Source organism: Galleria mellonella, unplaced genomic scaffold, assembly GCF_026898425.1.
Source record: "Galleria mellonella isolate WM207_F2 unplaced genomic scaffold, CSIRO_AGI_GalMel_v1 utg99, whole genome shotgun sequence".
In the NCBI taxonomy this organism is placed as follows: Eukaryota; Metazoa; Arthropoda; class Insecta; order Lepidoptera; family Pyralidae; genus Galleria; species Galleria mellonella.
In genome coordinates this window covers 927947-942979 of record NW_026442184.1, presented here as the reverse complement: position 1 = coordinate 942979, position 15033 = coordinate 927947, and the positions used below count along the sequence as shown (strand labels likewise).

Sequence of the window (15033 nt, the reverse complement as noted above, 5' to 3'; positions counted from 1 at the left end):
CTATATCAGCTTTTACTATGTCTTACTTACTAACCTTAATTCCAATAATAAATCAACTATTAAAATCCATCCGTCCATGTATAATATAATGTCATGCCATGAAAAATACGTAGAAAGAGATAAATAATAACAATAGACTATTCTATGAACAGTCATACAATAAAGGGTTGCTCGAATACGATTCTCAATACATACGTGTAATAGGAAATCAATAATATATATATAGATATATATACCAAACATCTAACTCCTCCGAAACCTCTAATTACTCCGCACGAAATCGACGTGATTTTTCCGTCGGTTGGCGCCGTCCTCTTAATCGGAACGCGAAGCGGAATGAAGTGTCAACATTATAATTAAATCGCCGTAGTTTAGTGGTTCGAAAGTATTTTAATAGGAATATTTAAAATTAGAATCAGAGGGCCTACCGTGAAATGTTTTCCGAAATTTCGGAGCCAAACGTAACAGAAATTTGATGTTAAAATTACATAATACATGCCGTTTGGAAATATTAAAAATGTTAAAATATTGTTCCTTTGGACTTTTATGATAGGATGTATGACGAACGAAATATTAAACTCCATTTATTGGTCCGATTTTGGTATAAACAAAAACACGAAATTGAGTCTGAAATTTCGGAATTTCATTTCATGGTAGACCTGCAGATATCTTTATCCTTCGAACGGAATGTAGTGGTTTTTTCGCTCCATTGATAATAGCTTTTGAGAGATGTCTTCTTTTCCGTCTTTCTTGGTCCTTTTTTGGTCCTTAAAGTTAAATGTCATAGAGTCAAACGTTGTATAGACGACATCAATCGTGTAGGAAGTTGATGGATTGCCTATGAGGAAGGACTATATTCAGCAGTAGACAAGAAATGGCTGCAACGATAGTGATGATGAGAAATAGAGAGGAAAGCATAGTAAGATTTTTCACTAAGAATCTGGAGCTAGTTGTATCAATTGGTAAAAGACCTCTACCTAATTGAAGACTATAATGTTCCTAGGACAGTTACCGGAAATCCAGAAGGAAAGGGTCTCAGATAGCTGAATAATCAAATACTCCTAGCGGGGGGAAGAAGTGATTATTAGTAATCGGGATTAGCAACCCCATGGCCAGCAATGAACCCTATCAGATCGACCTCCTCGAATTTCCCCCTAGAAAACATCGTAATTGATTTATTGTTGAATTTGTCACTATGGCCCAACTGATCTGATGTCATCGTCACCTATCATCCCTCACTGGTGCCCCGCCAGTGTATACCGATAGCGTAGGCGAGGTTATCATTTCATTATCCTCCATTAACAAAAAACTCTTGGCTAGTACCATGTGACGTGTTATAACAAACATACATAGAGAGCACGAGCTATGCTTTATAGTGATTGAACGAATGAACACGATTTTATGATTATCCCTCGTCCAGGGATTCCGTTATGATATATCGACCGGAAACGTTAAAATAGTTTTGTATAACGTCCTACCTATAATACAAAATATTCAACGCTGGTGTGGACCGGAAATTGAGCTTGATTTCGGTGTCGGGATTTACCGTCGAGTGTGATTTGTATAGGCACACATAATAGTTATGTACTCGTAAAGCTATAGTGTTTCTCCGGGGGAAATGTTCAGTTCCACGGTTAGAACGCTCCCTACAAAGGGTGCTAATGATTTCAACTTCACCTGTATAAAGTAACCATTCCTTATTTATTTCGTAAATAAAGGTGCGTATCAAATTTATAGTAAAATCTTGTATCAAATGTAACAATGTTTACGTACTGTGGCATATTCCTTCCTAGAAGGCCGGTAGCGCATTTGCAGTTTCTCTGATGTTATGGTTGCCCATGAGCTCGACCCACATGACAACCCCTTCTCCCCTTTCTTTCTAAATACGGTTTTTGACAAAATGTCTCCTAACACACCACACCGAGGTAGTATCCAAAATATTGACAGCGTTTTGGGTACGCTAACTCTTTGGGTAGGTAAAGGAGTTTATTATGTGTATATGTGTTTTCAAATGCCAATTATTTTTTGGGATATGGCGTGAATTTACAGGGTACACAGGAATAACACCTGAGTCCTCATGAATGGCAACGCATGGGGGGTATCATGGGCGAAACAGTATACTCTGTTATGTCCATGGTACTGCTCATGTCTATAGGCGACGGTTACCATTTTTCATTAGGTTGGCCGTCAGCCTGTTTGCCATTCTAAGTTGTATAAAAAAAATCTTCAATAAAAAAATTAACAGTTATAAAAAATTGATACGTATATCAAGCGGTAAAAAGCCGAAAATCGGTCGTCTGGGACCAATATAACGCGCTATTAAATTACGGATCATGGTACTGCATAAAATGGTGTGATAAAACTGCAGTTAGCATCGTAATTCCGGGGTGGTAACTCACCGGCTAAGCATCAAATTAAGCTATACGCGCTATAACCAGCCATCGTAAATAACCGGCGCGGTAATGTGGTTCCGTATATAGGAAATCTAGATGAGTCTTTGTAGAATTTATTTTAGTCTCATTCCCATCTCTCTCTTCAATCTCCGAGTAGATACCTTGCGTATTATGTTCCTTTTTGAAGAATATAACTGTATATGTAGACATAAACGTCGTGATTTTAATGAATTTTCAGCTAAATGTCCTCAAATTGATATCTTCAACTCACGTCTAAACACCTTCGAAAGCATTTTACAATCAGCCATCAAGTCTCTTTGACATGTCCATATCTTTATATATTTTTATATTTGCGTGTACTTCACTGTTTTTTACCAAATTCATATGCTTTCTTTATATAACTTTATAATTTAACATTGTTTGCCGACTGCTTTAACCATGCTGTGTGTACACCTGTCTCGGTCTCAATCTAGTTCAAACTATTATCTTTATATACTGTCTATCATGTTATTGATTGTAACCTGTTGTGTATACCTTTAATAAATAAATAAAAAAAAAAAACTATTAACAAGAGTTCTCACTGAACACGGCAAACTAAACAAGCATATGGCCCAACTAGACTTATGCCCCAAAAGTATTTGCAGATTTTGTCAGAATGACACACACAAAAAATTTATATTAAAACATTGGTTTTAATATGATTTTTTTAGAACCATGGTTTTTAAATCAAAATAACTTTATTTCAACCGTTATTTCAGTTGTGATTGCTTTTTTTTTATACCATTGAAGTGGCAAATAAGCATACGGCCCATCTAATGGTAAGCGGTTACCGTAGCCAATGAATGCCTGCAATACTAGAGGTATTACGCGCGCGTTGCCGACTCTGAAGAAACCTCTTTACCCCCCTTTTGAAGAATTGGTTTGAAGAGTGGGACATGGCATGAATTTACAGGGTACAGAGGAATAACACCCGAGTCCTCAGGAATGGCAACGCATGGGGGGTATCGTGGGCGAAACAGTACACTCTGTTATGTCCATAGTACTGCTCATGTCTATAAGCGACGGTTACCACTCTCCATCAGGTGGGCTGTCAGCTTGTTTGCCATTCTAAGTTGTGCAAAAAAAAAACTGGTTTTGCCCCAATTGAAGTCGATTTTTTTGTGGAACATATGAAAATATATCATTATCATACCAGCCGTGCTGAACATAGGCCTTGGAGAGTTTTGCCAGTGGTTGTCACGCTTGGCAGGCGGGTTGCTAACCGCAGTTAAAGTTTTGGTAATTTTTTAAGAAGGACGCCCATCCCGTAAATCAAAACATATATGGACATCAAATCCAAAGTTGAAACACAGTTTGTGTTTCATAAAGGTCACGTTATATAGGTCTGTAACGCGTGTGTTCCCTCTGGAAAGTCTGTAAAAGTTGTTATTAGTTCCACATGTTTCTACCGCTAACTGTCTTGCTTGTATATTATATTCAGTATTTTTTTTATACAACTTAGAATGACAAACAAGCTGACGGCCCACCTGATGGAAAGTGGTAACCGTCGCCTATAGACATGAGCAGTACCATGGACATAACAGAGTATACTGTTTCGCCCATGATACCCCTCATGCGTTGCCATTCCTGAGGACTCAGGTGTTATTCCTCCGTACCCAGTAAATTCACGCCATATCCCACCCTTCAAACCGAAACACAGCCATGTAAACACAGCTGCTTCACTATTGAAACACGAATGGTACAGAGGTACCCAAGCAATCGACTTTTGTACAAAGTCTCCCTCTGGTGAAGTAGTAGGTATGAGCTAGGGATATGCTTAGACAGATGGTAGATGAAATTATTGGGTATTGTGACTCAAGATTTTCACTTTATAAGAGTGAGTAAAACGCGTGAAATGTCGTTATTAAATTCATAACTTTTTTGGAAATTGACAACTGTCAAGTTTCTAGTTTTCCAATTTAAAAACAAACACAGGGATCGGTAATGATTCATTAACGAATTTTTAATCTAATTGGGTACACCTAAAATTATTTGAGAAGGTTTATTCTCATCATCAATTATTTTAGAAAGGTTTATCATCATCATCACCATCACCACTTACAAGAGGAAGACTTTGTACAAAAGTCGATTGCTTGCGTACCTCTGTCTCAACCGTGAAGCAGTTGTATTTGCATGGCTGTGTTTCGGTTTGAAGGGTGGGATATGACGTAAATTTACAGGGTACAGAGGAATAACATCTGAGCCCTCAGGAATAGCAACGCATGGGGGGTATCATGGACGAATCAGTATACTCTGTTATGTCCATGGTACTGCTCATGTCTATAGGTGACGGTTACCACTTTCCATCAGGTGGGCCGTCAGCTTGTTTGCCATTCTAAGTTGTATAAAAAAAATCACCATCATTATTTAACCACTACTGAATATAGGCCTATTGGCCTCTATTGTAGGGTTTTGCCGGTAGTTGTCACGCTTGGCAGGTGGCTTGACAAGCACAGTAAGACTTTTCGTGATGTTTTAAGAGTCTGTCCCTTTTATCGACCATTAAGTTCCCTTAGTCGCCTCTTACGACACCCAAGAAGAAGGTTTATACTAAACAGTAATGCCGAGAGACGGTCATTCTCTCGCTTTATCCAACTCCATAATACCTCCTTCCTTTGTAACTGCGTTAGGATCTAATTCCGCGATATTGGTGAGCCCGATGCGACAATGAGTAGACGCTTGATGTATGTCTGCTTTGATGAAATATGAGTATATCAACGTTTATTTGCATATTAATTTTTCCCAACAATATTTAATATTTTCAATTATTTTTAAGCAACTTACAAAGGGAGGTTTGTCTGTGTTTTTATGGCTATGCAATGCAATAATTATAACAAAAGCCTATCATTTATATACAATAGATACGTCAATAATTGTAGACCTGTTTTGATAATTCTTTTTAAAACGAACAAGATTTAACCCCGCGTTGATGCCACGTTAATTTTCTTTGCGGAGCAAAAAATATTTTGACATAAAACTACCTGTTAAATTCACATGTAAATTAGTTAGTCGAGAAAACTCGACTAGTTATTATTAGTTAGGTTCGCACTCGTGACTAATGGTCCCGGATGGTTCCAAAAATAGTCAAGATTTTTCGACTAAAATGCACATAAGTTAAACCGGTACTTATTCCATTAAAACGTAATAAGTACTTCGAAATTTTTAACAATAAAAAAATATTTGTTGTGAAATAGAATTCACTTGCAAACATATAGTTCCGTGTTCGAAATTCAAATGTATTCAGTCTAATGTGTCTACATAACATTTCGTCGTCCTGGAGTGGTCGTTTTCTTTCTACGCATAAGATACTTACAAAATGTTCATAATGAAGTTTCCATTGTTAAAACGTACTTAAAACAAAGAAATTCTTTATTTGTTAAAAAATTTCTAAAGTAATGATAATTAGAAAAGTTTAATAAATAACTTTAATTAATTCTGAAATAGAAGGTATATATTGTTATATTGTTAACTTTGTTTTTATAAGTGGCGTCAGTCTAACGGATGCCTAGGTGATCTATTAGTGGAGCCATTCCACCTGTGTATATTCCGTTCCTGAACTAACAATGCATGTTTTTAAAATTATTCTATATTTACAGTAGTCTAATATAGCGATTCCTAAATTGGGTTCCGAGGTACCTAGGGGTTCTGTAAAAAGGTCACTCGGGTTCCGCAAAATTATATATACAGCGAAACAATTTAATTCTTCACATCTATACTAATATTATAAAGAGGAAAGATTTGTATTTTTGTGTGTATGTTTGTAGTGTAACTTAAAAACTACTTTGCCAATTTCAAAAATTCTTTCTCCATTAGAAAATACTCGTATGCGGTACAAGTAATAATTTATATACATACGTACTAAAATTTACATAGATTCACGTGGTCGAAACTCGCTTGAAATAACTAGTAAGCTATGTTGTCATTGTATGTCGGTATATTTGTCACAAATGAAGTTGCGAATGCAGGGAATAGTTGCTAAATAATCCATCCAATGTCGAATGCTCAGTTCAATTTGTGGCGACCTCACATCGAGACGATAAACTGTTATTGCCTACATGTTTCGATAAAGCGACCACTTGTTATTTCAGTAATTTTTTTTTTTTATTTAAACCCATAAAAAGATGTTTTGCTTCTGTGGGCTTAATTAAATTTTACCTTGTCACGCAACATTTACGACTTTTTTCGAAATTTTTTTGTTTGATATCATTTTTGGGTGTCAATTTTGCTAGTTTTAGCGTGGCATGATCATTGTTAAAGGTTTTTTGCAATTTGGAATGACAAACTGACGGTCGCCCACATGGAAAATAGTTACTGTAGTGCCTGTAGACAAGACCAGCGCCATGGGTGTTACTGTATATATCGTGACGTTTGAGGTACGAGTGTATATGTACCTTCTAATTTTATTGTCCCTTAAACCAAAACATAGCTGTGCATGCACAGATGTTTTGTGGTGTGATGAACATACACATATGTAGGACTCTTGTGCACAGTTTCTTTGAAATTTTTGCCTTCAGTAATAAGACAGTCTTAAATATTTTGCCGTGTGGTCCCGGCATAGAATAAGCCACCCCTTCCTGTCCCGCGGGCGTCGTAAGAGGAAACTGAGGAAAGTTAATGGTCGAAAGATGAACAGCACTATCCCTCTTTAAACATCAGCAAAACCTAATTGCGGTTGTCAACTCGCCTGCTAAGCGTGGCAACTACTCGTAGACTATGTAGGAGACTTATGTTCAGCGGTATCTATATATATATATATATATATATATATATATATATATATATATATATATATATATATATATATATATATATATATATATATATGTATATGTATATATGTATATATATGTATATGCTAAAGGCGTTCATGTCTAAAGGCGACTATGTTCAGATCGGTCGGGTTAGTGGGGCCCTTCGCTTATTTACTATCCTAAGTTGCATAAAATATATATTCATTCATTCATATAATGCATTGACCATTTGTATCCACAGTTTACTTGCGGCCTCGTCCACGTGTCGCTATCCTCTTTCCCGTCTCGTTCCTTAAAGCACCCGAAGGATTGCCACTCGTGAATTTTCTATTTGGTACATGGTTCTTGGCACTTTAGTTGATTTGAATTACATCTCCCAGGCGACGGTGGCACTAAACTCGACGTGATACGAATTCCGCACAATTGCATTTTGTCGTACAGTTTTGAAATTTTAAACAGCTGCTAAGTTGCACGTTGGCTTCAATTTAGGTAAGGCATTAAAAATATTATATTATTACACGTCTGCTCTGATTGGTTCAATTAATATATCTAATTTCTGGCTAACTGTTAACTTACTGTCTGATAATCTGATGGTAAGCTGCGATTATAGCTTAATTATATTAAATGGTCTGTCGCGTGGGTTTTGTAAAAAGCGACTAAGGGAATTTGTGATGCGCGCGCTTGATACCCCCCATGCGTTGCCATTCCTGAGGACTCGGGTGTTATTCCTCTGTACCCTGTAAGTTCACTGCCATATCCCATCCTTCAAACCGAGACACAGCCCTGCAAACACAACTGTTTCACGGTAGAAACACAAATAGGACAGAGGTGCTCAAGCTTTTGTACAAAGTCTCCCTCTGGTACTTGTTGATAAACCACTCCCTTGAACTCTCAGGAGCTCTGGCAACTCAAGTTATCGAAGAAACATGACGTTTACTTAAGTAACTTAAAAGTTCCACCTGATTCCTGCCAAATTTAAGCGAGAGATGCTCTATCTCTTTCCATTCTTTGTATTCCATTTGTATATATCTTTCATGCGAGCGTAACTTTACTGCAACAGTAAACATGAATGATATTTTAAATGCACCTCTCGCAACCGAGTTACCTTTTGTTACAGTTTACCGGGAACTGGAGTTTTTGCTAACTTTATTACGAACTACTGGTTAGTTGCTGTAATGTGTTTTTAACAAGGAGTCCGAGTGGGGTCTCTCTTGAATAACAATGTTGTTGTACCGTGCTAGCTGGTGGAAATGTTTCAAGAAATATTTTAACCGACTTTCCAAAAAGATGTATTGAATTCTCTGTCAATCATATTTTTTTTTTGTGAGAGCCTCATATAACTTTATGTGTTCCCTTCCCTTTTTAGTGACTTCCAAAAGAAGACAGTTTTCAATTATTTTATTGGTTTGAAATTAATTTTATGACCAATTTAGAATTTATTTATTTATTTATTTCTCGCATAAAATGACAACATAATAAAATTTACAGCTATGTAGGTTACAATTAAATAAAAATTTACAATTAAATACAAATAAAAATGAACGTAAAGTTATCTTCCGCAAAACACAATTTACTTGTAGACACAGAATTTTGCTTTTTGAATTCAAATATATGTAATCTAATATATCTACGAAATGTCTTTTGGTTCATAGACGAATTTCGTTTTTTTTTTAATTTTCTGGAGTAAAATTTACTCGATGACGAAAAAAACCACCTAAATACTAATTTGAACAATCTGGATTTTGTTACTCCAAAAGTTTATCCAAGTTAACGTACAGTGTGATGAAATTCGTCTTACGTTTTTGTTGATATAAATTTGATAGTTGAATTATGTAAATTCACAGTGTAAGTTTAAATAACAAGTCTTCATATTCAGCTGTTATTTACGTTTGAAACTCTATCCAGCAATATTACATTTTCGAGGATTGTTTTATATTCACGTCCCGTTTTATTGTGAAAAGAAATGGCTGTCTCATAAGTATTGTTTATTCTATGAATAAAATTGAATTGTCTATGCAATTTAGTTACAATATCTGTGTACTTGTCCAATAATAAATTTGTTAAAAGTATGTTATCCAATAAATTATATTGGATAGGAGGCATGTAACATATTCGAAAATAGATATCTCACCAATATGGGCGATATCGATATGGGGGATGATTTATTCCGCCCTCAATTTTTTTTTATACAACTTGGCAAACAAGCTGACGACCCACCTGATGGAAAGTGGTAACCGTCGCCTATAGACATGAGCAGTACCATGGACATATCAAAGTATATTGTCTCGCCCATGATACCCCCCCCCCCCATGCGTTGCCATTCCTGAGGACTCAGGTGTTGTTCCTCTGTACCCTGTAAATTCACGCCATACCCCACCCTTCAGACCGAAACACAGCCATGCAAACACAAGTGCTTCACGGTTGTAAAATGAATGGGACAGAGATACCCAAGCAATCGACTTTTATACAAAGTCTCCCTCTGGTCTCCTTCAATATACAAAGGAATCCAATATTTCGGATCGGTATCAGCCTTTAACTGTCTACTGCTGAACAATGGCCTCCCCCCTCGGGGGGTTTGCCAGTAGTTGCCTCGCTTGACAGGCGAATTGGCAACCGCAGTTAGGCTTTAGAGAAGTGTTAAGAGGGACGCTGCTGCCCCTCCCTCGACTTGTCTTGATATATAAAAGCTGTTTACTACGAGCAAAACACAGCAAATCCTTTTGAAAGTAATATAGCTGTTTTTGTTAATTTTATTTTTTTATATAAATTTTATGCACTAATTGGTTCGGGAGTCGAATTTTCATTGAAGCTATTATATTTTACCTCTATTACGCCTAATACCCGTATATTCGCATGTGAAACGGAATGTCACAATGAATTGATTTGGATTTAATTTTCCTGCACAAAAAAAACATCCGAAAGGTTCAGGTGTGAATTTATAATGAAAGTATTTATTGATCGATCTAATTGACGCCTTGAGTGGCCCGATCGATAATAACAACTCGTTTATTGTTAAAATGTAATACGATACACACAATAGTCGACAATATTGAATTAAGACCCATCATATTCTGCTGGTCCAACATACGTATCAGCTCAGCCATTATACGTCCATTGCTGAAATTTTTTTTATACCACTGACGTGGCAAACAATCATACGTCCCACCTGATGGTAAATGGTTAACGTAGCCTATTAACACCTGCATAACCAGAGGTATTACGCGCGCGTTACCGACCCTGAAGAAACCTCTTTACCCCCCTTGTGAAAAACCCCATGCTGTAGGCTCTTGAGAAAACCTCGGCAGAGAGCTCATTCCATAACCTGAGTGTTCATGGGAAGAAATATCTCTGGAACCGCGCTGTACGCGACCATTTAGGCTGTAGGATATGAGGATGAACTCCCTGTCGATGGCGAGCCGTACGATGGAAGAAAGCAAAAGTCTCCCCCATAGACTGCCATAAGGAACGGTCCTGAGCCACCTGTATCCACTGGCTCCTTGCAATGCCTTTGAGGTCGTCACTCCATTTAGTGAGAGCTCGTCCTACACTGCATTTGTACGGGCTCGCCACTTAAAAACTTTTTTTCCACATACATAAATTTCCTCATTGTCATCAACATATTGTATTAAAAAATGTATAATGAAGTAGTTTACAATAATATGTATGAAACAAAATTAAAATGGGGCAACTGACGTATTTTTTTTTATACTACTTAGAATGGCAAACAAGCTGACGGCCCACCTGATCGAAAGTGGTAACCGTCGCCTATAGACATGAACAGTGTCATGGACATAACAGAGTATACTGTTTCACCCGTGATACCCCCCATGCGTTGCCATTCCTGAGGACTCGGGTGTTATTCCTCTGTACTCAGTAAATTCAAGCCGTATCCCACCCTTCAAACCGAAACACAGCCATGCAAACACAACTGCTTCACGGTAGAAACACGAATGGGACAGAGGTACCCAAGCAATCGACGTTTGTACAAATTCTCCCTCTGGTAATTTCCCATAGGAGAATAATAGAGAGTATAATCGTAAAATTAACATTTTCACTTTGTTTCCAGGTATGTAATCATCTTGTATCCCGCACACGTGCGTAAGTACAGAATAATTAAGTAAATGTGGTAATTAATAAGTTATTATACCTATCATATAGCCGTATGATCCCGGCATAGAACAGAGGGGCTACGAAATACAAATTTGATGTTAAAATTACATAATACATGCCGTTTGGAAATATTAAAAATGTTAAAATATTGTTCTTTTTTCTTTTATCATAGGATGTATGACGAACGAAATGTTAAACTCCATTTATTAGTCCGATTTTGGTATAAACAAAAACACGAAATTGAGACGGAAAATTTGGAATTTCATTTCATGGTAGACCCGCAGGCCACCCCTATCTTTTTCGTGGGTGTCGCAAGAAGCGACTAAGGGAGGGCGAGAGATGGGCAGCAGCGTCCCCCTTAAAACATCTCCAAAGCCTAACTGCGGTTGTTAACCCGTCTGCCAAACGCTATACATATAATTTATTGGACGTTCAGTAAGACTATAGACAAGTAATATTAAAGACAAACAATATTAATCTATTCTCGATTTGACCACAGACTCTACCACAGACTCTAACAACAAACAAAGTGGTATATATTCTTGTGTGTGTCAAATACATGGTAGTGTGTATATTTTTTTTTTTTTTTATTGATTTAATGTAATTTTCAAGTATAGTTTTAAAAAAAATATAAGCATTCTGCACTCCTTCTCGATATAAACTAAACTAGTGTGCCAAATTTCATACTCCTCCGTCCGCGCAATATTCGTAAAAAAGGGTATAAAGTTTTTAATTCACGTATTAATATATAGATAATTTAATAATAATTATAGATTTTTTTTATACAACTTAGAATGGCAAACAAGCTGACGGCCCACCTAATGGAAAGTCGTAACCGTCGCCTATAGACATGAGCAGTACCATGGACATAACAGAGTATACTGTTTCGCCCACGATACCCCCCATGCGTTGCCATTCCTGACGTCTCAGGTGTTATTCCGCCGTACCCAGTAAATTTACGCCATATTCCACCTTTAAAACCGAAACACAGCCATGCAAACACAACTGCTTTATGTCTGTGACACGAATAGGACAGAGGTACCCAAGCAATCGACGTTTGTACAAAGTCTCCCTCTGGTAAGATGTATAGCAGAATGAAATATTTTCGTTCCTGTATAATTTATTAACCTTATCTTCCATCTAGACTGTCTACGTGTATCTCGTAGACGTCTCAATAAATATCACAATCATTGTGCAACTTATAAACGGACCGAACAGTAATAGTATTTCTTATTACGTATCGCCCTTACGGTGGAATTATTAGTTGCTTGTCTAAGTCCAGTGATAAATGGACTTGTGAATTGGTGTATTTATAGCGCAGAGAGCGTCGAGCGCCGCGGGAATAACTAATGGATGTAGCTTGCCTAGTTTATTTCTTTGAGCAACATTGCCCGTAATCAGGCCGGACCGGAATTGTGTTTCGCACTTAGCTCTTGTGAAAACCGAACAAGTTTATATCAATTATTTAATTTGCATTGTTCTTGTTTTGTTTGTTTTGCACTGTGTTGTGATTTTTACTTCGTTCCTAAGAAACAAACGTGTTTGGTGTTTTTAATGGGGATGGTAATGGAATGGTAACCCTTAGCTATCGGTATTCGCTGGCAGGGCATCAGTAAGGGATGATAGGTGAAGATGAAGAGAGAGGTTAGTTAGTCCATCGTAATGAATACACCTAGAATTCGGCATGATGGTTTTCAAGGGAGACCGCGTGGAGGTTGAGCTGACCTGATATATACTCTATATCGTTAGCAATGGGATTGATAGTTTGCATTACTAACCGTCTCCCCCCCCCCCTCGTGCTTGGTGTTAGTCGACAGTAATATATAAAATAAATACACATTTATGTGAATGTTTTATATTTTTTTTATGTATAGGGTAAATGAGCATGCAGCTTACCTGATGATGGTAAGGTAGTGCTTGCAGGTGTAAAGCTCTTGTTAATTCTTAGAAAATTAATATATTTCAGCAGTTAACTTTCCTCTGTTGAACATAAGCCTTCCTTATAAGAAGGAGTTTTGCCACTAGTTGCCATGCTTGGCAGACGATTTGGCAACCGCAGTTAGGCTTTTATAGATTTTTTTAACAGGGACGCTGCTACTTATCTCTCGACCATTATGTTCCCTTAGTCGCCTTCTACGACACCCATGGGAAAAGAAGGGGCGACCTATTCTACGCCGGGACTACAGAGCCATAAAAATTAATAATTACAAGAAGCATATTGGTGCAACTTGCCAATGCAAACTATTGTAAACCGATCCTAATTGTAGCTAATTCCTACCTGTTGTTACATGAGTGCAGTGTTAAATTGTCATTAGCAATAGATTTGGATTGAGATCCATGTTGGATTCAAGAGTTATCCTACTGTTTGTTTGTTTGTTTGTTTATTTATTATTAATATAATTTAATTGCTTTCAATTTTTGTATACAATTATTGTTTTCTTTTGTTTATTTTGATATCTTTTGTTCTTGTTTTGGGCCGCATGCTTCTTCGATTAAATTATTTCTTTCTTTCTTTCTTACGTTTGCAAATTGCCTAATACCAGTAAAACAAACGCAATTTTACCGCCTTATAACATTAGTATACATTACATTACTATGATAGTACTGTAATGTGTCTGCCAACTATATTTCCTCGTCCATTTCTATTTATCAGCCATTATTTTTCATGTTTACATCTATTCAACATTGTATAGACCTTGACCTAAATAATTCGATACCTTGTAATTCTGTATCCGACCCTTCAACTCTGGTAAACGGATTTCAATTTTTTTTTTTAATAATTATATCAAAGGTTTTTTACTATAATTTTAGGTTAGACAATTTTAGTTTTTTTTTTTTTTTAATACAACTTAGAATGGCAAACAAGCTGACGACCCACCTAATGGAAAGTGGTAACCGTCGCCTATAGACATGAGCAGTACCATGGACATAGAGTATACTGTTTCGCCCATGATACCCTCCATGCGTTGCCATTCCTGAGGACTCAGGTGTTATTCCTCTGTACCCTGTAAATTTACGGTATATCCCACTCTTTAAACCAAAACACAGCCATGCAAACACAACTACTTCATGGTAGAAACACGAATGGGACAGAGGTACCCAAGCAATCGACTTTTGTACAAAGTCTCCCTCTGGTATATATAATAAATGCAAAAATTTGTAAACATGGATGAATGTTTGTTACCCTTTCACGTAAAAACTACCGAACGGATTTGAATGAAATTTAGTACACGAGTAGGGCATATCTTAACTTAGCATGTAGGATATTTTATACACAGATTCATGCGAGCAAAGTCGCACGATACAGATAGTAGTTTTTAGTATATTTATAGACTGTTCTTATTCTCTAAAGTGATTTACGTACACAGATTTCAAGGCGAAATATATATAAGGCGAAATATTATTAATGTTCATTGAATTTGAAGGCCGAAATATACATAGTTAAAGTAGAAACATAAAAAAAACAGTACATATTTTTGGCAAACGATGCAATATTGTGAATAATACGATTGGACAGCAAACCCTTGTAGCCAGTAAGTGTATAATGCCACTGGTTTACGACCTTCGCAGAGAGCGGTCAATGCTGACCGACGACGAAGGGTGCGACGGTGACATTGCGTTGTGACATCAAATGACATATTCGCATAATGAATTTGAAGTGCAAATGCCTCGTGATACCGTCACAGTTTACACTCGGCTGGCGACCAATCGCCACTGCGACATTGGATACTGTCTATTGA

At 37.0% G+C, this 15033-nt stretch overlaps 1 protein-coding gene across 1 annotated transcript in view; it reads left to right on the top strand.

Moving 5' to 3' along the window:
- Positions 1 to 15033, top strand: part of LOC113522711 (serine/threonine-protein kinase SMG1) — a 214717-nt gene that overhangs the window by 121676 nt on the left and 78008 nt on the right. The gene's annotated exons all lie outside the window — the stretch shown is intronic.